We start from the raw sequence: 25,174 nt of genomic DNA on the forward strand, positions 1-25,174 counted from the left end.
TGCGGCGCGCGATGACAGCGCAGCAGAGGTTGGTTGCACTATTTCTACACGGGGTGTGGTGCCGTCGGGGCCGAGATGCGCTCCGAGAGCAAACCGAAACTTAAAAACCCGTGGAATTTCTGTTGTTTTTCAGAGAGCCGTAAAATGCTGCGAGTGCATTCTATCGTTCTGCAATTTGTTGATTCTGTGTTTTTCGATGATGCTCAGGAATTGTTTAATTGAAACCATGCCCAATATTAAAATAATACACAATAATAAAAATTTAATTGCTCAAAAATAATCAGCAATCTAGTTATCCCTGACTAATAATTTTCCTAAAAAGGCCCCTGGCCCAGGACGAAAATGACACACTCTTTTTTTGTTGCGATGAATAGTTTTTGCAATATCGAATTTGTCCACCTTTCGTGGAACACACTGTATATTTCTGAACTTCATAAATGATCAAACGCTTCCTTGACGATATGCATTGACTGAACCAGAAGGGTGCCTTTATCCCAGAAAGGTCCCCATGCAGTCCGTGGGGCTGGCAACTCGGGATAATCTCAGGACATAATAGGTCTGGACAAAAAGACCATTTGAGGATCATTCGAGACTCTTTCAGGATGTCCTCGGGACTACCCATCATCCTGGACTCGACATTCACAGTACCTCCTCAGGATGCCATTACGTTGACTGGGAACGTACCCCTCGGCATTTGCGCAAACGTTGGGGCTCGTGCAAAGTGCGATAAGCAATGGTGAAAAATTTCCCCGCTTCTGGGCTAACAGCAAGCTCGTAAACATTATCGAGAGCATGAAGGTTACGTAGATGTGCATATGTTTACTGCGGCAAAGTCACTGCAGGTGTTATTTCACCGAGGAAGAATATCCCTGGCTTTAACGTAAGAAATACCCATTCATCTTACAACAAAAGTGCATAAAAAAGAGTAGTTTTTTGCAAATGCACGATAAATGTAACAGGCCTGAAGACGTACAAATCAAAGTATGATTGTGCCATTCTTTGCAGATCCCAGTGGTATATGATAACATGTTGCAATGTTAGTTTTTATTATACAGTAATGGGCACAAGCAAATGCTTTCAGATTGCTGAACGCTAGTGCAAGACGCAGATAGTGATGCTCTGATATTTCCCAGTAAGAAACTTCTGATCTCTTTTTTTTAGTTAATACCGTAATACAGTTTGTGTGACTTGCATAACTTACCTACATTTGGTCACATTTATTTCGATAAAAAGACTAATTTAAGTACTTTGTTTAACATAAATAAATATTTTTAGGAATGCAGAATCTTGATCTCACTATATTCTTTGTTGAAAAATGCTTGGGTACAGCTATTCCTTGCTTCGTACAACGAAAAAGGGCTAACTGTGAGAGTAGTGTGAGTTCTTAATGTGTTCGTTCGTTTGAATTTCAATAAGAGACAAAGATGAAAGAGCGTGTTGGTGAAAATACGGGAGTCAAAGAAAGAATAAAAACACTTAAGGACAAGGACAGACAGCACAGTTCTTTCAACTAGCAACACACATTTACTGGTGTCTCCTTCAATAGTGCTATCTTCTTCCTAACGTTTGAGACTAAAGAGGAAGATGCGAAATTAATATATTTATATACACCCGGAAAAAAAACACAAATTTACACCCAATACACTAAAGATAAAGAATTCAGAAAGAAAGAAAAAAGAAAAAAGAAAAACGAAAAGAAAAATACTATTGACAAATTGAGATAGAGCGCCCTTTTGGCTAATCCAGCTCTGGTTTCGGGTAGTTGATCTCGTTTCTGGACAAGGCGAGAGAAGGGGCAGCGATGTCGTGATCGTCATGGGCTATCTTGTATGCCTCAATGATCTCTCTCCCGAGCTTGTTCTTATGTCTCCCAATCGTGCAGGTGTCCTGGAACCGGGCTTCACAGTTCGTACAGAGGCGTTGATGAAACACTATTGGGTGAAAAGTGTCGTCCGAAGCACGAGAGACCTCGAGGACGTGCTCTCGTAGGCGCGTGTTAAGGCAACGACCTTTTTGTCCAATATATCGGTCGCCACAGGAGAGAGGGATGGAGTATACCACCCCCTCTTCACAGGGAACGGTCTGATGAGCGTGTTTGATGGAACATCTTTTGATGGATTCGTTATTGTTCACGCTCCTGCACAGTTGTTTCAGGCGCAACTTGCACGAGAAGACAACCGAAACGTTGAAGCGCGCTGCAATTGCCTTCAGTCTGTGCGCTGAGTTGTGCACATAGGGAATGCAGATAACGCGTGAAGGCTTACTACGTGGTGCACGGGGCCTTTGGGTGGTTAGAATTAACTGAACAAGAATGGTGCTCAGTAGACCTTGCGGATATCCTGCTCTGAGGAGACGTTCTTGTTGTTTTGCAATGCTGAAGCTTGCAAAGTGAGAACATGATTTGGTGCGAGAAGATGAGAGGAGAGACCGGATGATTCCATGTTTTACCAGTTTAGAATGGGAACTGCAGAATGGAAGAATAGGTTTCCGAGACCGTTGTTGGAAGGCCCAACAAATGCCGGTCGGAAGAAGACGCAGACGAAGATCGAGATACTGGAGACCATCGCCTGAGCTGTCTTCCCTTGTAAAATTCAGGCCTGAGGACGAAGAAGTGAAGGCTTGAACTACAGAATCAGAAGAAGCTGAGTTCGGGTGAATGACTAAATAATCATCCACGTAAAGAAAAACATGGAAGACAAGTGACAACTCTTCAAGGCGTGCTTCAATCTCCCTATCCACATACGTTAGATATATTTCGCTGAGGACTGGGGCAAGGCAGGAGCCTATGCAGACACCTTTCTTTTGCCTGAGAATTTCCTTTCCATGTTCGACGAGTGTTGATTGTAGATATAGGGCCAAAAGGTCTAGGAAACCCCGTTCAGATACCCCAGATGAGTTCTGAAAGTCGCATGGGCCATGTTCGTGGATGGCACTTGACACAGAATCCATAAGAAATGCGGGATCTAATCGGTAATATAGTTCCTCAATGTCTAACGAAAACATGGTAAAGGCCTCGGGAGTAGAATGGAGGTCATGAAGTCGAGATACAAGTTCTGTGGAGTTGGCAACTCTGAAAGGTTGGTTGAGACTGATCGATGACAGATGCTTTTGCAGAAAAAGACCGAGAGGCTTCTGCCAACATCCCTTTTCTGAAATGATGCTTCTTAAGGAAACTCCTTCTTTATGGGTTTTTGCTGTGAAAAACACAGTTAGGTATTGCTCGGAAGGAGCCCCAATGGCAGCTTTAAGAGCCGGGAGATTAAGGGAGCAGCAAAGTTGCTTTGCCTTTGAACGAAGAGACCCTGAAGGCCTGGTCTTCAGAGTATCAAAATTCTTCTTCAATGCCTGGCTCACCCTCTGCCCATACGAACCTTCATCTAAGATGACAAAAACACCTGTTTTATCTGATTCCAGTAGTTTCAGGTGACTTCTTTGCAATTCTTCGACTGTAGCTCGGATCGGAACTTTGCCCGCAGGTGGAGGAGCATGGGCGCAGGCGGATCGGACTCCAGCATCAAGAAAAGCTTGCCGGTCTTGTTCTGGAATGTGAGTCGCAACAGAATGGACTGAAGTTAGTTGGTCGACCCTTGTAGTCGGAAGGTTCGGGGAAACTTGGGACCCTTGGAAAGGAGATCCAAGGTGCCAGAACTTAGTTGATGATCACATAGAACGACCGGAGGCTCCAATTTCGTTTGGGGGTTCTTATGTTGAAAAGTGGTCACACCGGTGACAACCTTCTTCCCTGAAGATTCGAGAAGATTGGACGCAGCCTTTTGGAGGAACCGGAAAGATGGGTGGGTTCCATAACCTGGACCAAAGATGATGGTCATCTGTTGTGGGAGGATCGTTTCCATAAGGCGTAACTGTCGTGACACCTCCTTCCTTGAAATTTGCATGAGTCTGTAGTTTGAAGCCCAGTTGTGGCAACAGAAACCCAGCATAGCTTCCACTCCAGGGTGAGGAATGCCTTTGCGGATGTGAAGCCCAAGGGAACGTAGCCTGAGGCGAAGAAGGGCCATGCTTGAGAAGAAGCTTGCTGCTTGAAAAAACCTTACAGGGTCGAATTCAGACGGTTTGAAGGTGGGACATGGACAAGACATAGAAAGCTCAAAAATATAAGAGTCCTTGTCCTTAAATGTTTTTATTCTTTCTTTGACTCCCGGAATTTCAATAAATGGATTATACACCCTTCCACAGTTTGTGTGGACTGTGCTAACAATTACTTAACTTAATAGTTTATTGCGCTAAAGTACTTAAAAGCGAAAAAAAAATAACTGACAAAGAAGAGAAGAAGGACCACGTCAGGCAGAGATAATCTGCCTTTTGTCCTGTTACCCTTGACCTAGTGTCCAAATAAAATCAATTAAATTAAAAAAATACACTGCGGACTGGTGCTATCTTTCAACTGATTTAATCAAGCCTGTCAAACCCAGCGCGATAGTTTATTGTGTATAGGATGCTTTTATCACAAAATGTTGGCGTGATAGACAAGACTTCACAGATGCGCGCTGGGTTCGATTGACTTTATTAAATCAGTTGAAAGTTAGTGCCAGCCCGCGTTGTGCGTGTCTCGTCCTTATTTTTTTTTTTTTGCCCTTTTAGATTTTCCAGATCTTAATGAACCAATTAGCCCAAACCAAAGCTTCAATTTAGCAAATACTTTATTGCGCTTGAAAGAAAAATTGAATATGATGGGCGTGCCGCTTGGAGGAAAAAAATTTTGTCTTCAAATCAGCTGTTCCTTTTTTTGTGCAATGGAAGCTAATACACCCTAAAAAAAGTTTGTGGGTCTACTTTCACGCGCAACACTCGGAGAGCCAATCACCACAACTTACGGAGGCTGCTCAGTGAGTGACAATGCCGAAACATATGTTTAGACCAAAAAAACGCAGTACGAGTTGTTTTATTAGGCAATGGAAAACGTCACGCTTGCATTGCTTAATGTCACAACTCGAACTGCCTTCTTTGGTGTAAACATGTTTCGGCATTGTCAGTCGCTGAGCTGCCTCTGTAAGTTGATTGGCTCTCCCAATGTTCTGCGGGGAAGTAGAGGCACGGGCTTTTTTTAGAGTGTAATGCATAATTCCTGACACTTCTTTAGCAGAAATTGAAAAATCACGTTCCCAATAATCCTGCATGTGCCTAACGCTACAGGCGTTAGACATCGCATACTTAAGGGCGCTAGTTATTTGGCTCTGTAGCATTTTACACTCAGGTATTTAATAAGCTCACATTTTGAAGGCTGGGAATGTACCATATACGTTTCTGGAGCAGCAACAAAGGTATACGACGAAAACGTCCTTGTGTCGCTCGCCATGGGGAGGGCGCCCGTGCACAACCGGTTATATATATACAGTTATCCAAATAGCCCGCAGAGGAAGGGGGTTTGTGCGTTGGGTTACGTTCCGATTCCGCGGTTGTTTCTTCTAGTCGGAAGCGTAAGAGACGTGCCATAAAACGGTTTATTTTTTGCAAGACTATGCTTTTGTCACTCTTTCAATGTCTGGTTACTCTTATAATGCTTTATCGCAACACCACTCCAGCAAGACGTAAGTAAGCAAAGTTCGATAAGTGGGAGTTTGGAGCGAGCCAGATGAATGTATGAGCTGCGCTTTTCCCTTTTTCGCGGCGGACGATGCTGGGCAAGTTTGTCCATGGAAGCAAGCAAACAAGTTTACAGCGGGTTTATCACTTGTGCCCAAGCCGTGCTTTTAGAGGATGCGATTGGACCTGTTTTTACTGTTCTATCAATAAAGTGCGGTGTTCCTTCTTGCGCTGCTTATGCGGAAGGACCCCGGAAGCATTGTGCCGAACGTTAAAATACTGCATCGGGCTGGGTATAAAAGATAAAGAATCCCTGGAGAAGAGGAAATTCTATAGTAATTTCTCCCATTGATAGGCACTTATCAAGCCAATGCGTACAATTCCCCCATTGGTTGACGAGTTTAGCAAGCAATTCTTGTGTATATAAGCATATGACAACGCAAGCATTGTATGTGTGCGGTTGTGGCGTAGCGGCTACCCTACTGAAAAAAACTATATGAACCCATATGGCGATCAATATAGAATAGTATGGATCTATATAGTTACATATGGCAAACCGTATAGCATGTTATGGATTTATACGGCTCCATATGACTGAACCATACCGAGCCGTACCATACACATATGGTTCCGTATAGTTGGATATGGCTGAACCAAACGAAGCCATACCATACACATATGGTTCCGTATAGTTGGATATGGCTGCACGATACGGAGCCATACCATACACATATGGTTCCGTATAGTTGGATATGACTGAACCATACCGAGCCATACCATACACATGTGGTTCCGTATGGTTGTATAGCCTGGCCCATACAAAACTACATTCATATGGTCGCACCAGTACCATATACTCAACCGCTTACGTTCATATGACTGCAAACAATTCCACCTTATTGTCACGCGCGTCACCGACCAAGCGCTCGTGGCCGAATGTTTATCATCTTTAAATCCTACGCAAAGGGCTCGAGGTTTGATGCCCGGGAGCGGGCGCGCCTTTTTGTTATTTCTGTAAATTTTGAGTTCTGGTAAATTCGAGAACCCTGTTGCTTATTTGAGGTTTGAATGTTCTATGGGCCAAACATCCTACGCTGATTTTTTCAGGAGCCCACTTGTGTACATAAGGAGCTCCGTGTTGCGAGCCAGGGTCAGTCTCGCCCCAGCATGTGATTGGAAGTGGATATTCTGCCGGTAGCTGGCACACCAGGGAAAAGAAATGCCGGCCGTTGTCCCCATATCGGTCTAGTATAAAACAAATCGTGAAAACAGCAATTCAAAGTTGTAAAGTGGCGCAGTGGTAAGCTGTCTGTTTCATAATTAGTAGAACACTGGCGACACTGGTTCAATCCTGTCACAGGTTCGGTGAAAAAAAAAAAGGTATCCTATGCAAACAAATTTATAATTTTGATAGGACCGCTGACCGGACGATAGGTCTACGCCCTGGTGACTGACTCACAGTGAGGGGAGAAGGGACAACACAGACTCCTTTCTTTTCAACCACAGGATGGTTTACTGAAAATCCGATAGACATAAAACAAAACAAACAAAACTCCCGACAGCGAGGCACAACGGACCGCCCCACAGAAAAAGCGCTCAGGCGCGACTTATCATGAAAACACGGCGCTCGTTCAAAGAACATTTTCTGCAGACTCAAAGGAAAAAAAAAACAATTAAAAGGGGGATAAACTATACAAAGTAATATGGGGGTGAGTGGAGCGAACCTGAGTCCGGTGAGTGATGGGGGTGACGCGGCCTCTTGCGATGTCGACCGAACTCGGGAGGTCGATGTGCGCTTGGGTGCTGTCGGCGTCGCTCCTCGACACAGGCACTCACCCACGAACGCACACACACTTGGGCGCCCAAAGCAGCGCTTGGACCAGGGAGCCCAAACACCTCCCGCGCTCAGCCTTCCGTCGCTACCGCAGTCCCGCCCAAACTTCGCGTTCCGTTCTCCCCCCGGCCAAGTCTTCGCGCACACTCCCTTGACTCGGCTCGGAATCAAGCCGAGGTCCTCACTTTCCCAAATTCTAGCGGCAAACACCACTCTCCTTCGCACAAAAAAAAATAATTGTTCTTCTGCAGTTGTAACAACAACATACATATAACAAAATACACACGTCACACTGGCAAGCCCCGCAGTGAGCCTACCCCAGCTAACCATAAAGCGCACCCCCACTCCGACATCTGGAAGCCATTCCCAACATTCCGGGAAGCGAGTCGCCCATCGCTACCAACTCTCCGTTCCACCTTCAGTCCGAGCGCAGTGGACGCCACGAGCCATCCCAGCCGATCCAGCGCCGGGAGAAAGTCGAGTGACCTGCCGGTGGGGCGGGGAGACACAGGGAGCTCAAGGTCGCATGACACTCCCTCAACGCCGCATTGGCTGGGATGGCTCCTAGCGTCCGCTGTGCTCGGACGGAAGGTGAAACGGAGTCGCGAGAAATGTCTTCGGGACGAGGGGGGGGGCAGGGGGCCATAAAACAGAGAGCGGGCGAGGCGAACGAGGCCCGAACCACCCTGCCGCTCAACGCGCGGGGCAAGGGAGCGTCCGGCGATCGGATGCGCTTCCCCGCGAGAACTCAAAAAAATAAATAAATAAATAAATAATAATAATAATAATAATAATAATAATAATAATAATAATAATAATAATAATAATAATAATAATAATAAATTTGTATTCAGGAACATTCATAAATTCATACAGGAGTGCGGGGGCAATCAAAGCCAACGGTGGCTTGTGTGACGCCGCCCAAAAAAAAAAAATGAAAAAAGAAAGAGACAGAGGTTGAATGTCCAAGAACACAGTTAGTAAAAAATTAGCACAAAGAAAGCAGAAAACGGGAAAGAAAACGATCATAAAGCAGTTAGGAGTACACAAGACAGGATGACTAATATATACACAAATGCAAACGTAGTAAATATAGACACAATTGTGAAACGACCAAGAACAAAGTCAGTACAAAAATTCGCAAGAATAAAGCAACGTGGGCGTGAAAAACAAGAATAAAGCAGTTAGGAGTGCACAAAACATGAATAATATGTACACAAATACATACGCAACTAAATATAAGCATTATGTAATCTCTCCTCCAGAAAGATGAACTTTCATACTTTTCTTCAGCTGGCTCAAAGAATCAGCCTGCAGAATTTCAGAGTGCAAATTGTTAAATGTCTCAGGCACATAATATTCGCGCGTATTCTTACCATATCAAGTACGAACAAAAGGGACTTTAAATGTTTCTTGAAAACGAAGGGAACGAGTAGGTACGTTTTTTCTCTTGAAATCATCAGACCAGAAGTAACGTTGGACAACAGTTCGAGTAAAAAGACTTCTGAGACATGGGAATTGCAGGAAATTAAACAGGTCACTGTCGTCAGGTATTTGCAAGCCGTAAGATACACTTTTCAAAATATTTTTTAAAATGCTATCTATTTTACCATGCCACTGGGTAGAACAGTTCCCAAACACTGTAATCCCATACCTTAACACGCTATATGCCAGTGTGTGGGCGATTATTTTACGTACAGAAAACGGCATAAGCGATTTGGTGTTATATAAAAGACAACTTACACTCCTTAGCTTTGCACAAAGTGACACGAATTGAGCATTCCAAGTTAGGCCGCAGTCAAATAAAATTCCAAGGTACTTGACAGATTCAACATATTCCAATGAAACACACTTGCATGATACACATTTTGAGTGATGTAAAACAAAAGGGAAATCCAGACGCACGTATTTAAGGGGATTATGGAAACAGATAAGTTTAGTCTTATTTACGTTAACATCCATAAGGTTTCGCTGAAACCAGTCCATGACTGTAGTCGCAGCACACTGTAGTGAGCGGGCGGCATTTTCAAAATTAAGATGTCGAGTGACTATTACGGTATCATCCGCATATTGATAAAGCTTGGCTTCAGAGAGAGATGTTGAAATATCATTAACGAACAGATTAAATAGAAGTGGAGACAAAATTGAGCCCTGGGGTACCCCTGCTCTTAGCATTGTTCGCGGACTGCGGGACTCAGCTGCAATTACAAGCTGTGAGCGATTTAAAAGGTAATTGGACAGAAAAGAAAAAAACGGGCCACGAAAGCCGTAGCTATGCAGCTTTCTCAAGAGGACTGAATGGCTGACCGTATCAAACGCCTTCGATACGTCTCAAAAAAGGGCACAGCTTACAAGATTTCTTTCAAAACCGGAAAAGAGTAAATCAGAAAAGTCTTCCAGCAGAGGTTGAGTACCTTTTCCCCGAATAAAACCAAACTGACTAGGTGAGAGAACATTATGCACGTCTAGAAAGGATGACATAACTTGGAATACGTGTTTTTCTAGGATTTGAACAATAATTGGTAATATAGAAATTGGGCGGTAATTTTCAATCTTATTCGCTCCACCTCCTTTGTATAAGGGCCTTACAATAGCAGTTTTTAGTTCATCTGGAAGAACGCAACTCTCAATAAAGCCATTCAGCATATGAAGCAATACATGCTTGATAACCTCATAATTTCTGCGGAGATCGGAAACTCGGATGCCGTCAATGCCTGGAGATTTGGAAGACTTGAAACTAAACAGTAACGAGTGCAGGTCGACATCATTGAGTGGTGGAAGAAAAGCAGAAGCTGCGACGACATTGTTGAAAGTGATGGAAGAATCTCTGCTTTTACCAGAAAAGGTCGCAAAAAAACTGTTGAAATCTCTTACAACAGTTGAAAGATTTGGACCGAAGTTTTTTTTTCAGAACGTTATCAACAGAACTTGTAGAAGGGTTGCCACGAAACTCATTGACGAGAATCCAAGTCTGTGTCATGTTCGAGCGAGACTCTGAAAATTTTTTATGAAAATACTTTCGCTTTGCCGAGCGAATCATAGCATTTACCATGTTTCTGCAAATTTGATAGTTCGATTTAAGTACAGTATTACTAGGCGAACGCCTATATCGAGCCCACAAGTTATTCTTTTCCGCTATTGCCGCCAAAATGTCTGCATTCAACCAGTAGTGATTAGGCCGACGTCTTTTAACGCAGATTTCTTTTCTTGAGGAAACGTAAAACATATTAATGACATGAGCGAACTTTTGGTATATGTCAGTGGAACTAACTGATTGAAGAAACCCATTCCAGTCGAAAGAAGAAACAAGACGATCAAATTTAGCGGTGTCAATAACAGATGTTCTAGTGCCCAGTAAGCTATTTTGCGGGGAAGGGTTAACATTGGACCACCGACATGAAATAAAGTAATGATCTGCAAGCTTCTGTGTGATAATTGCTGACTGGACTCTTTGTGAACAAGTTCGGAGATTGATATGGTCTATACATGAGACGACCAACCGACCCGAGAGAATTTCTTCACGGGTCGGAGCATTTATCAAGCTGCTAATCCCGTTACCAGAGAGAGTGTTGAGGTAAGTGCATACTGAAGGCTTTGAGGGGGTCAAAATGTCGATGTTAAAATCGCCGAGGATGCATAATTGATCGTAAGTGGACAACTGCCGAAGAGCACCATCTAGTTCATCCAAAAAATCGCGTACGTGTTCTGATGGAGGCCTATATATTGCTAAAAAACATATAGAGTTAAGTTCATTTGTGATATTGAGCGCAATACATTCGGCGTGATTGAACGTAACCGTTAGGTTATTGATGGACCAGTTGTCACGAACATATACTGCAATCCCACCCCCTCTGCCACATGGCCGAGTGGTAAACGTACTGTTATAGTTTGGCATAGAAAACTGACTTGTCATTTCTGCTGCAATATTAATTTCGGAGAGAACAAAAACGTCAACTGAAGTGTTGATATCACTACATATTACTTTGAATTCATTCCAATGTTTTCGAAGGCTCCTGATATTAACATGAACTACTGTGCAGGATGAGTCTAGAGAATCTTCAAAAAAATTACGGAGTCTGTGAAAATCTGACACTCGAGCAAAATTCATTGGGGGCCTATACAATGCTGTCAATGTCCGTTATCTGGTTGACACGAATGAGGTCAGAACCCTCACTCTTCTTGGCAAATATTTTTCCCCTTTTCACCCATACGAATTTGTAGCCCTGAGCCTTGCCTTTCTGTCTCGCTAGCCAAAACAGCTCCTTGTTCGCTCGGGTCAGGTTATCATTGAAGTAAAGCCGTGGGATGTCCCCTGTTTGACTCAGCAAACGAAGGGCACCACGCTCAGCCATCCCGGCTTCCTTCAGACTGACTGCAGAGAATCGGATTAGGACTGGTGCAATCCCGTCCCGCCTGCCTGGCAAGCGATGTACTTCCTGAATATCAGAACACTGGAATGTCTTAGCAATAGACAGCTTACTCGCGAGCTCGGCTATAGACGCTACGAGATTTTCTCCCGGAGAGGTCGGCAGCCCGTGCAGTTCCATGTTAGCAAGACGCGAGTACTGTTCGCTGTCATTTTGCTCAGTACGAATTTTTAGGATCTCTGTTGCTTGGGACTGTACCTTGGCTTGGAGATCCGAGACCTCGGCCTGGAGGGCTTTCACCGTTTGATTATTTGATGTTGCTAGCGTTAAAAGAGAGTTATATTTTGCAGAGAAGTCGGCAATCGATGTTTGGACGTCTTTCACTGTCGTCTGGAGGCACTTAACAATAGGCCCCAGGGCGAGGAGTTCGTCAAGCTTGGCGGGGAGTACTTCCAAGGCGTCGACGCTCTGTTTCAGGGAGAGTAACGCTTCAAGTTTTGCGTTCATGGATGCTAGTTCTCCCCTTAAGGAGCCAGTTTCCTTTGATGGATTTGGTGCACTGGAATGCGCTGGGCTTGGAACTGAGAGGCTCTCATTATTGCGACAAGACCTGCAGATCCAATTGTCTCTCTTCACTTGACTCATGGCGGTAAACGTTGATTCAGAAACGCCTGCACAGTTTTTAGTAAGATGGAAAGCGTTCTTGCAGGTCGCACAAATCAGGTGTTTGCCATCGTTCCGAATTTCTTTGCTGCACTTAGCGCATTCCACACCTGAAGCCACGGTCTGCACCAGTTCAGTCTCTGCTCAGAAGGCTCGTGCAGATAAACGAGAAATCGACTAGCTCACCGCGAACATGGTCTTGCTGGACAGCTGGCTTTGGACGAACATAAAGCTCTGCAGGGTAATAAGGCGGAAACCTGCCCTGGCAGCCGAGGCCAAAAACGACAGTTCTGACCAGGTCCGGATTCACCTCATGAAGCACACGGGTCAAGCGTTGCAGCTCAAGTAGGAGTCGAGTGACAAGCACCGGTTGTTGATGGACGAGCGCTCCACGCTTCGGCGGCACCGGAGCAATGTCGTCGTTTCGATGGCGGTCGGTGGTGGCTCACCGGGATTGTCTGAGTAGATCTTCGTAGGATTTCAAAGAGATGGGTCACCTCTAGAGTGGCAAGATAGGGTAATCTGCGTCCATCAAGTGAGTGCAGGGTGTCGAGGTGTTGAATATAGCGATTAAATAGATGAAATTTTGCAGAGCGGTCAAAACGAACGACCGCCCGCAGCCACTTCTTCTTCTTCGAATAATAATAATAATAATAATAATAATAATAATAATAATAATAATAAAAATAATAATAATAGTTTTATTCCGTGGTGCAAATATGCCATTTCAGTTCCAGGACTGATCAAAGCCACAGAGGCTTGTAGGATCAAGTCCACCATTGTAAAATAAAAGGAAGAGGAAAATCATGCATTCACAGGGGTATACAAAATATAAGAAGTCACCCGAAATGTCAGTCTCCTTAGTGGGAATGTCAGGAAGAGTAGGCTTGTCCTGTAGATGAGTCACAAAACACACGCACTCACACACAGACTTGTTTCACAAGAATTATCCGAAATAAAGTACAACACAATCGGCTCGCAAAGAGGAACGTGCGAATTGATTAGTCTGTGGATAATGTAATAGTTTTTCATAGCACGAGCACACTGTGTACGCTATATTCATAGAAAAAAAAGGTACATGATACAATACGGTTTTGTTAGTCAGAGAAGACTTGTTGCACAAGACCACACAAGTCATACTCAAATTTGAATCATACACCAGGAAGAACAATAAATAGAGAAAACAATGCTGCAGCAATACTAAACAGACAAACTGTTCATCAATTTCTTCAGTTCTTTTTTTGTGCTGGCCTCGATGACGTGCTCCGGAAGTGTGTTAAAGATGAAGGGCACATAATACGAGCGAACTCGTTTGCCGTAGCGCGTCACACAACGAGGGGTTACAAAACGTGGCGTATGTCGGAGACTTTTGTGACTGACGAAGGGGAGCTTGAAATCATTGCTCCAAAAGTGACGAAGTACTACACTTTGTACAAAAAGAGCAGAGAAATTCGGCATCTGTAGTGCCTCAAAAACATTAATATCAGTCGGAAAATCGCTATTATACCCAACGCTTTTTAACATGGCCCTCAAAATACGATCGATTTTAATTTTCCATAGTTCAGCACAGTTACCAAAAATCGTTATACCGTACCTAACTATACTATAGCCTAGGGCATGCGCGATAGACTTTCTTACCGCAAACGGCATAAACACTTTGTTGTTGAAAAGTAAACAGCTTACGCTCCGAATCCTTTTACAAAGGTACGACATATGGGAATTCCATGACATGTCTGAATCGAAATACACTCCCAAATGCTTAACTTTATCAACATAGTCCAGCTGAGAACAAAGACAGTCAGTACAATTCGATTTGTGTAGAGTGACTGGTGAGTCAAGGTTCACTTTCTTGAGTGGGTTTCTGAAGCATACCAGTTTTGTTTTTGACGCATTAATTGTGATTATATTTTCATCAAACCAGTCCATTATTTGCGTGGCATAATGTTTCAATAAGTTTACAGCATGATAGTAGTTCAGATGGCGAGAGACGAGCAAGGTGTCATCTGCATACTGAAATAGACGACACTTAGATACTCTGGTGGAAATATCGTTTACGTATATATTAAACAGAAGTGGCGACAACACCGAACCCTGAGGGACACCAGCTTTTATCATTACGCGCGTGCTCCTAAATTGTCCTACAGACACGATCTGCGAACGCTCCGAAAAGAAATTTTGTAGGAGAAGAAAAAATGGACCGCGGAAGCCGAAATTATGTAGTTTGCTGAGAAGCACGTCATGGCTAACGGCGTCGAATGCTTTAGATAGATCTAAAAAAAGTGCACACGCAAATAGGTTGTTCTCAAATGCGGTGTGAATAAGATCTGCAAAGTCTTCCAGGAGTAGCTGGGTACCTTTCCCTGCCACAAAACCATACTGGTTATTTGACAACATGTCAGAGCTGTCGATAAAGCTTGACATCACTGTGAATAGGTGCTTTTCTAATATTTCCCCAATGCATGGCAAGATTGAGATAGGACGGTAGCTCTCATGCTTTTTTGGTGTGCCTCCTTTAAAAAGGGGTTTCACAAGTGCAGTTTTCCGGTCAACGGGGATAATACCAGAACTCAAAAAACCATTTATCATTACAAGGAGGACTTCTTTAATTGCATCGAAGTTACGACATAGGTCACCAACGCGGATGCCATCGATTCCAGGTGCTTTATTCCGCTTTATACCAAATAAAATAGAGCGCAATATACTTAAATCAAGAGGAGGTAAAAATGCCGAGGAAGGTGATCTGAGCTTATGCTCTGAACTGGTAGATGTATCTTTACGATCTCTGGCGATACCTGACGTCGAAGCAAATATCTTGTTGAAATCATCGACGGTGGATTGTAAGTTAGCTCCGAAATGCCTCTCTAGAGAAATATTTATCGGTTGTCTTGATGCGCGCCCTCCGAAGGTGTTAATTAACTCCCATGTTTCCCGTGGATTTGATCTTGTCTCAAAAAACTTCCTCTGGAAGTAACGTCGTTTCGCGGACCTAATAATCGCATTTACACGGTTCCTTGCACATTTAAATTCGGCGCTCAGCTCTAAGTTTTTAGGGGCACGGCGTGAACGCAACCACAATGCCTCCTTAGTCTTAATGGCTACCATAATGTCGGTGTTTAACCATGGCTTATCTGACCGTTTCTTGAATTTCACTTCTTTTAATGAGTTACGATAGAAGGACTGGAATACCTCTACAAAAACGCTATAAATAGCGGCGGGCTCTACCGACATCAATATTTGATTCCAGTCAAATGTAGCTACCGACAGATCAAATTTGACTGTATCAGTAATCGAAACGAAAGTACAACCGCGTGCTTTTTCGTTTCGCTCATTCACCTCCCTTTGTAACCGACAACCTATGAAGTAGTGATCGGAGAGCTCATTAGTGATGACGGCAGATTTTACGGTGGTGTCAGGAGAGCGGGTATTTATGTGATCAATACAGGATGCGACTAACTTTCCAGATAGGAGCTCCTCTCTTGTGGGGAGGCTGATAGTACTTTCAATTCCATATTCCGAAAGCAGGGTTAAGTAATCGCAAACATTGGACTTGTAAGGTTTAAGGGTGTCGATATTCAAGTCGCCGACCATGCAAAATTGCCCTTCGGAGCGAGACTCTTTAAGTGCAACTTTTAGTTCTGCAAGAAAAAGTGAGACATTTTCTGATGGAGGCCTGTAAATTGTTAATAAATATAAAGAAAATCCAGACTGAGCAATACTTATAGCGAGAGATTCAGCATGGGAGAAAGAGACATTCAAACTTGTAGATAGCCACTTTTCTTTCACATATATAGCAATACCTCCACCTCTACTGCGTTCACGGGTGTGAAACAACTCGTTATAACCATTCAACACAAACTGGTTGCCTTGCGATGATGAGATACTAATTTCAGTAAGCACAAATACGTCAATGGGAGGGTTAAAATCACTAACTAAAACCCGAAACTGCTCCCAATGTTTACGTAAGCTCCTAATATTAACGTGAATAATGGTAAAAGAGTATTCAGAAGTAGGCCCTAAAACCTGGTGGAAAGAGCCACAGTCTGGAATAGAAAAGCAAGCTGTCACTTCTTAGATGAGCTTCTCGAGGTCCCTAACTGAGTTTACGCGTAGAGCCGGAAAGCCCTCGTTTTTGCGGGCATAAATTTTTGCGTTTTTGAGCCAAATGTATTTGTATCCATTTTCTTTCCCTTTCGTTCTCGTCATCCAGAAAAGCTCCTTGTTTGCTGGGGTTAGGTTGTCGTTAAAATATAATTTAGGTTCGTTATCAGTCAGCGATAGCTTCTGCAGCCTGTCACGTGCAGCCATCCAGGCTTCCTTAATCTCGACTGAGGCAAACTTAATCAGTACTGGCGGGGCTGTGTCTCGTTTGGTTGGAAGGCGATGGATTGCGACGATGTCCGAAGAGCGCAATGACGGAAGGCTTATTTTCTGGGAGAGATCTTCCATGACCTTAACCAGGTCCTCCCTCGGCGTGTAAGCAAGACCCTGTACCTCCATATTACAACGGCGGATGTACTGCTGCGAGTCGTTCAACTCTTCTTTCAGCCTTGAGATCTCCTGTGACTGCTCCTCCATCACTGTTTTCATTTGGTGGACGTCCTTTTGGAGATCTTTTATTGATTCCTCATTGGTCACTGCAAGAGCCAGCACCGAGTCATATTTCTCTTTGAAGGAGTCCACTGTAGACTGAAGTCCTACAACAGTGTTTCGCAGTTCTTCAACAACTGGCTTAAGGGATAGCAGTAGCTCCACTTTAGCTGGAAGAGGCAAGAGCGAATCGACGCTAGTCTTCAGAGGAAGAAGCTGATGGAGCGCTACATTGATCGAGGTAAGCTGAGAAGCTACAGACGCGAGGCTCGGTTCATCCTGCTGACTTTCAGCAGGGACGCTAGAGCTCTCGAGAAGAACGCCGCTGTTGGCCGCAGTGCTCGAGCGAGCCTCGCTGCCGCGACACGAAGGACACTTCCAACTGTCTCTTCTGGTAGCGCTCATACCCGAAAACGTAGCATCCGCAACGCCGGAGCAGGGTTTGCCGAGATGGTACCCATTCTGACAGGATGAGCAAGTGAGAAACCTTCCGTCAACCGGCAGGGCGGGTTTGCATTTTACGCAATTCATAATAAGTATACAGTAAATGAAGTTATCTAGAAAATTATTTCACAGCTTACATAAATAGATTGGCAACAGAACTTCAAGTACCGTCAGTGGGCAAACAAGTGGCAAATCAAGCAGAGTGACCTTTGCTCTCACCTGTTCAAATTGCGTCGGTCACAGTCAGACAAGCTCTAAGGGATGCAACTGGGAAGCAATCCTCCTGGTCAAAGGCGTCCCGTCGGCGACACATCGACACCCAACATTAGACGCTGAATCAAGCGGCGCACTGTGATGGCTTCAGGGCGTCACGACGCGGGTGAGGTCAATAGCTGAGGCCGGCGGCAGGCGTCTCGGAGGGGGCCATGATCTTGAATGTTGCTGCCCGGAGATCTTGCGTTGCTTCTCCCTTTTCTTCTTGGAAACGTAGGCCACCGCTTATTCTAGAACTCACCGCAAAGATTGCCTTGCGAGCAGAGCGGGCGTGGGTTCGAATGTGAGAAAGCCCGGCAAGGGATGTCGCGCAAGCCTAACCTCACAGCCGAGGTCATAAAGACGCCGGTTTACCCGTTCTTGACGAAAGAGCAGTCTCGTGGTGTTGCCAGGGCTTGAATGTGGTTGTCACACTTCTCGCGGATTGTAATGAGCCTTAAATACCGAAAATTTCAATCGAAATGTGAAGAGCGATTTAAAGAGCCATTGTTCTCGGGGACTTCTTCTATAATAATAATAATAATAATTATTATTATTACTACTAATAATAATAATAATAATAATAATAATAATAATAATAATAATAATAATAGTCGAATTCTGTGACAAATCCCTATAACGCAGGGGTCTCCAATCTTTTTGGCCAAGGGGCCGGATTGGGGACCTCTCGCAGTCTCGAGGGCCGGAAAACAAATACATATTATAAATCATTAAAAACAATATTAATAAGCCCTGATGAGCATTTAAATAGAGGAACTCAAGTTAGAGTAAAAACGAGAAGCAATCAAGGGTGAATTAATACATATACTTTATTTCGAAATTCAGCATATAGGTAATTGTGACATACGATAAGTGTGACCCAGATAACCCACCAGGCATAAATCAAAGCGCATATGAACACTGGAATATTCGCACAGATAAAAAAAAACTAACGAGAACGGTAAAACTGTGATGACAATATGCAATAGTTATCACATATCACAATATACACGAGAACGCAAAGGAATTTTAACGTAGTTACAGATATGAAGCAGGAGACTAAGCACGGTGAACCTGATGATGACAACATACGACTATATGCCACAAAACAGTAAGCAGTATTTGAGCCGGAATGCATCAGAATTTCGACACATTTACTCGGACATGAAGTGCAGGACTAATTAATGTGAGCGGTGTAGCTGATTCTTCTGCTTTATTATTTCGCTGAACTGCGGCTTCAAGCTTGATGAGCCAATAATTAGGAGGGACTTCAAGTGTTCAACAGACAAGTTAGCTCTGTATTGGGATTTTACGTACTTCATCCTTGAAAATGTCTCCTCACAAAGGTATGTAGTGCAAAGAAGCTGTTTATTTCAGGTTTGGAAATTGCTCAGAGCCCAAGGATTTGTAAAACTGTATCAAATTTCCTACCTTGTAGTTTTCCTTCAGAATGTAGTTTGACTGTAAGTCAAACTACATTCTGAAGGAAACTACAAACTGTAAGTCAAACTACAAACTAACTCTGCTATCGAGGTCAGAAAGGCGTTCAAAAAATTGCCCCTGAAGGTATCTGAGGATTTCCATTGCGAAGAATGAGGGGAATTCCACATCAGTCTCTGTACGGAGCTTTGCACAACAGGGGAAGTGATCCCAGGTCTGGATTCACGCTTGTCTTTCGAAGAGTTGTACTTTCACCCTGAATCCTTTAATATCCATGTATACGTCATGAATAAGACGTGTCTCGCCTTGCAATCTCACATTCAGCTTATTCACGTGCTCCTTCAGGTCTACACAAAACGCCAATTTCCAAAGTCACTTACTGTTCGAAAGCAGCGGTTCGGGCCGCTTCTTGTCTGCGAGAAATTTCCTTATTTCTTCTCTAAGGTTGAAAAAACGCGACAGCACTTTACCGCAACTCAGCCATCGCACGCCAAACTTCTACAAACTCCGATTCATCATCTTTTAGGAATTCACGAAACTGGCGACGATTAAGCCCATGCGACCTTATGTAATTCACGGCTGCAACCACAGCTTTTAAAACACACGACATGTCCACATATTTCCCACAGAGTGCCTGCTGAAGAATCATACAGCCCCCCTTCGCCCCCCCCCCCCCCCTGCCCACCCTAACGCACCGCTTGCGCGACTGGAGCCGCGTTCGAGATTCTTCTATCCTCCGTCCTCCCCTAAGCTGACAGTGCACTGAAAGCTGCATACCCGCTAAACCAGTCAACTCCCGGTCTTTAGCCACGTGATCACACCCTCTCTGCATATTATTAACGAGTGGAGAGCGAGATCTGGCGATAAGAGACATGCAGTTGATTGGTCCGGCGAACACGCAGCTTCCACCGCACTGTCAGTTTTCGTGTGAACCGAGCATTCAAAATGCCTTTTTCGCTTCGGCGTCGAGCGAGAAATACGATGAGGTGTTCTCTCTTTCCGGTATGTTCGGTGCTCGTCGCGCCGTCGCGTCTTTACGCGCACTTGTGCCCGCACTGGTAGCAGCGGACCTACTGGTAGCGGGCCGTGGGCCGGAGCTCAATATAAGCACCATGGCCAGCCGCGGGCCAGTCAGAAGGCCTCCGCGGGCCGGATTTGGCCAGCGGGCCTGGGTCTGGAGTGCCCTGCAACGCTTAATTTTTTTTTTTTTTTTGCTTAGGCATTTGGCGATATTTACAACATTTCTTTTCTACAATTAACACTGAAAAAAAAAACGCATATTGTTTACGAAGCTTCGCTGAACTAAACGGTAAGTGGAGGACAGTGGGGTAAGTGGAGGACAGTGGGGCATGGGCCGCCAGCGGGCCGCCGCGAAGCAGCGTGTATGGGTGGGCGAATTGGGTTAATATTTTTCTAATGAGCAGCCGCAGACTGTCGCCGCGAAGCGACGCGAACGCAGGCGGGGGGTTAACACGATCTCCAGTGATACACGCGCCGTCCGAAATTGCCGGCATTTTTTCCCCGGGCTGTTGTGCCAGCTGCCGCAAAATAACCCCACCCGCGTTTGATCCTGCGGTTCTTCCGTCATTGCCGCCTGCGACGCTAGTCTTTTTCTATTTTGTTTTGGGCACAAGTTCGCCCCATTAATCGTTTAGTTTGCTTCCATTTTCGTCGCCTCATCAATCGTCATTCGTGAAATTCTGGTGGATGTCCGGGCTAACGCAACCCATGAAGCGTACCCCTCCGAGGCTTCACAGCCAAAGCCCAGTCCCTAACTCAAGAGTACCATCCGCACAAACTACTAAGACCTAAGGAAGCCGCTGCACCCAAGGCCTAACGCCGGAATTCTGACTTTTGCCACTCAAGAACACGCAATGAAATGAAATGAAATGAAAACCAACGAGGCCGACGATGGACAACCAGCCGTTGCAGACCCCGGTTGCCCCGCCGTCGTATACGTGACCATCGCACCCCGGACTCCAACGCCTTTCTTCGGTGAGGTCCAAGAGGACATCAAGGATTGGCTGCAACACTATGAAAGCGTAGCCCGCCATAACGAATGGACGAATGAGCAGTGCCTCCAAAACCTCTACCTCTCGCTTGAAGGCACTGCGAGGCACTGGTTTGATAACCACGAAGCCTCTTTCACTACATGGAAGTCCTGCCCACCGAATTGAAGCAAACGTTCATCAACCACCACCATCGACATTGAGCGGAGGACTTTCTCCAAATAGAAGGGTGCTGGGCACCAACAATACCATGACCAGCTTTCTTGAAGATGTCATGGCCTCAGCACCCGGGCCGATCCAGAGGCAGCCGAGGGAAAGAAACTTCGCGTCCTTAAGGATGGCGTGAAGGGTGAAATTTTCGAAGTCCTCGTTCGCAATCCTGACAGCCGTCGACGGTCTTGTAACTGCAGCCAGCAACATCGAGCGCGCGCTGTCGTCTTGTGCAAGCAATTACCATTGACTGCTGGCGTGACTGCTCCTCCAATCGTAACATCTTTTCGACTGGACCTAACCACTGCCGGTGCCGACGGACTTCGGGAAATTGTCTGCGACATCGTCCGGGAAGACCGCTGCTGATCGCCCGTCCTCTTTCACACTCACCGAAGTTGTGCGAAAGGAGGTTCACCAAGCCTTCCAGCCTGAGGCTCCTGTCACCGTATCAGCACCGGAGAAGATCACTGATCAATTAGTTACGCCATAGTGGTCCACCGAACACCACCACCTCCGCGTCCGTACATGGCAGCCCCCCGACATGAAGCTCCCTCACCACGCAGTATCCCCGACACCAGGAAGATTGGGCGCACGCCCGCCGAGAACAAGCTTTGTCAAGAAAGACTGGCCCGTGGCGAACAGCCGACCGACGCCCACTCTGCTACATCTGCAAGAAAGCCAACCACATCTATCGTGGATGCTCCTACTGCCGACTTGGGCTGCGTGGGTTCGACCTGGACGACCACGCCCCTAGGTACGGCGAACACCCTCACAACATCGAAAAGTACCTCCAATGTTAGCCATCCTCACCTCTCTCTGTTGTGAATCCACCGCCTCTCTGTTGTGAATCCCGCTCACCATCACCAAGACGTTCAGCGTGTCCAGTGCCACGACCACGACGACAGAGCCTGTATCCCACGGACTCCAGAACCGGGGGGGGGGGGGGGGGGGGCAGGGGGGGTCCAGACTCCCCCCAAGATTTTTCAGGACGGGGCTGAGCCCCCCCCCCCTCCCCCTCCGACTTCGAAGAAACGCAAAGCTGCTTATTCATCTATTGTAATTACTCCAGTCAGCGAGGCGGCAGAAGGGGCCAGATCAACGCCAAATAACCTTCTTCCGCTTTGCCCAACAAGGTGGACTGTCAGAATGAAGTCAATGAAAAGGTTCGCTGAAACCCTAGTTCAGGAGACACTGAACCAGCTGCTATAAACAGAATATTCGATTGCAGACAACAGCAGGGCCATTTTGAACGGTTATGGGAGGCTTCTGAAAATGTTTGAAACACTGCTAGGAATAAACATTTCTATAGCTATGTTCGGTTCATGCGAAGAGCCTGCGAGGCTACTGCAACGTTCAACGTTTCGCGCCGCAGGTATCAAAGAGGCTACAGAGACTCTGCGAGGCAATGTCCCATCTGCAGTCTGATGTCGCGTTTGAAGAGTTGTGGGACTGCGCGAGCTCAACTGCAATGCGGCTAGGTTTGAAGGTCCTGCGCAGCGCAAAGCCGACAAAACCGCCAAAAAGGCTCAAAATGAGCAACAAACCGTCTTTACCAGTTGTACTCGATTGCAAGGCAGCGTTACGGAAGGAGTACTTTGAGGCTATAGACTGCATTCCTAGTGAAACTCAACGGCGCTTTGAATAGCCTGGTATGAAGCAGGCTAGTAAAACTAGAGAGCATTTTAACGCTGATGGGGGAAGACAGTTCACAACAGATGACCTGAAAGAGGCCCTAGGAGCTGCATGCATGTGATTTTGACCTGGCCCGACTCAGCGCAGTTTTTACTTTTGCCGACTCTTTTAAGCAACCTTGATTCCCTCACAATTGACTCAATATTGAGGACACTACAGGGAAAATCCGACAAAATTCGTGACCTCCTGGACCAAGTCGTAAAATATAAGAAACTTCTTCATTCTGAGCCTGCATCTGTCGCTTCGGGGGAGTGCTCGTTTAGTGCTTTACTCCGCATTAAAATGCATCTATACAGCCGCATGATTCAGGGGAGGCTAACATGCCTCCTCATTTTGCACATTCAAAAAGGAAGAGTGTCGAGCTCAACCTGGACGACATCATCAAGGAATTTGTCTCCAGGACCGCCGAGCGATTGGTGACCTTTAGTTTTCCTCGAGACGATCAACGCACGTGGCTTTGGGGCCTACATGTGGATGTTTCCTTCATCACGCTTTTGTGCACATTTTCAAAATATGCATTAAGATTTCATTGTATATATGCAATTATCTTGGTTTACTTGTTCATTTCATAGCGTGGATGTCTTTTTGAATGAGCAATTCAACAATAATAAATGTTATTCTCCGCAAACTCAGTTTTGCAATGCTGTGTATCCCCGTAGGAATTTTAAAATTGTCTCAAGCACTATGCGTAAGTGTTTTTGCCATATTAGTGAGTTTTGGTGGATCGTACGTAAAAGCTTTGAGGGTCAGGAAGTGCATGCGCAAAAAAGCAGTAGAGTTGAACCTCAATTTAACGAAACCCGATTTAACGAACAAATTCGGATTCCCCGCGCAGCCTATCCCGAAGAATGTCTTTCTCGACTTTACGAAGTTCCCGATTTAACGAAATAATTAGGGGGTCCCGGCGACTTCGCTAAATCGAGGTTCAACTATATTGAATTCTACGCGTGTGCATTTCTGACCCACAACTGTAATGCGTACGAGCCACTAAAACTCCCTACTGTTGTTATAAAGCAGGAAGGAAAAGTGATTGCACATGCTAAGTAAGGAACTTCATGCAAATAACATTCGATATTTTAATGAATAGTAAGTAAAAATAAAATGACAGAAATTCGGCTGCAGCCCTTGTCTCCTATAATAAAATATGCAAAAACAAAATGCTTGACTTCATCACCCCCACTCAAAATCTACTTCCGGAGCCAGGAAAACTAGCTGCGGCAACGCCTGGAGGTGGTGTTGCCGAAGACGACCGAAGTCAAGAGCCTCGAAGAACGCCGGAGCACATCCACTCTTCCGAAGCCACGGATCGCAATGACGCTCCTGCAACAGTGCGCAACAACCTAAACGTTACTTCTGGACACCGGAGCAGACTACACAGTTTTGAGTGGGAGACTCTCTCACCGCCTTAAAAACGTGACGATGCTGTGGGATGGGTCACAGATACGAACCGCTCGAGGACACATGACGCCTGTCAGAAGATGCACTGCTCGTGTCAAAATTCACGGCGAGACGTGTCTTGTAAAATTCGTCGTTCTACAAGACTGTGCCAGAGACGTCATTCTCGGCATGGACTTTGTGTGAATACGGCGCCGTCATCAACCTTGGAGAGAACAGATTGATATTGCGGACACCTGTTCCGCCTTCAGAAAAACCCCAAACAGCTTCAGCCACCGTCCGAGTATCTGCCGACCACGTGAACCTGCCGCCACAATCATGTTGATGTACCCGTCGTAACAGATTCAGCTACCTGCAGAGAAGTTGTTCTGGAAGGCAACATTCAATTGCTCCTGGGAAAACGAATAGGCATCACAGGAGAAATAACTGAACTTCAGGATGGGCGCACTGCACTCCTCATGATGAACTTCCGACAAGAAACGCAACACCCCCCGAAAGATATCACTGCGGGCCATGTCGAGGAACTCCGGAACTAAGCCGAAATCACCGCAAGAACTGAAGACTCCTCGTCACCTCAGCAAGACAGTATGTCGCCCGCACTGCTCGACATTGACCCGAGCTTCCGGACCCGAAAGGAGGGCGGTTGATTAACCTCCTCGCCGAATACCGGGATTGCTTTGCGACGTCGTCGAAGGTGAGCAAAACCACCACCGTTGAGAAGCACTGCGTCATTACCG

The sequence above is a fragment of the Ixodes scapularis genome, unplaced genomic scaffold, assembly GCF_016920785.2.
Source record: "Ixodes scapularis isolate PalLabHiFi unplaced genomic scaffold, ASM1692078v2 PGA_scaffold44__24_contigs__length_19508400, whole genome shotgun sequence".
Classification (NCBI taxonomy): Eukaryota; Metazoa; Arthropoda; class Arachnida; order Ixodida; family Ixodidae; genus Ixodes; species Ixodes scapularis.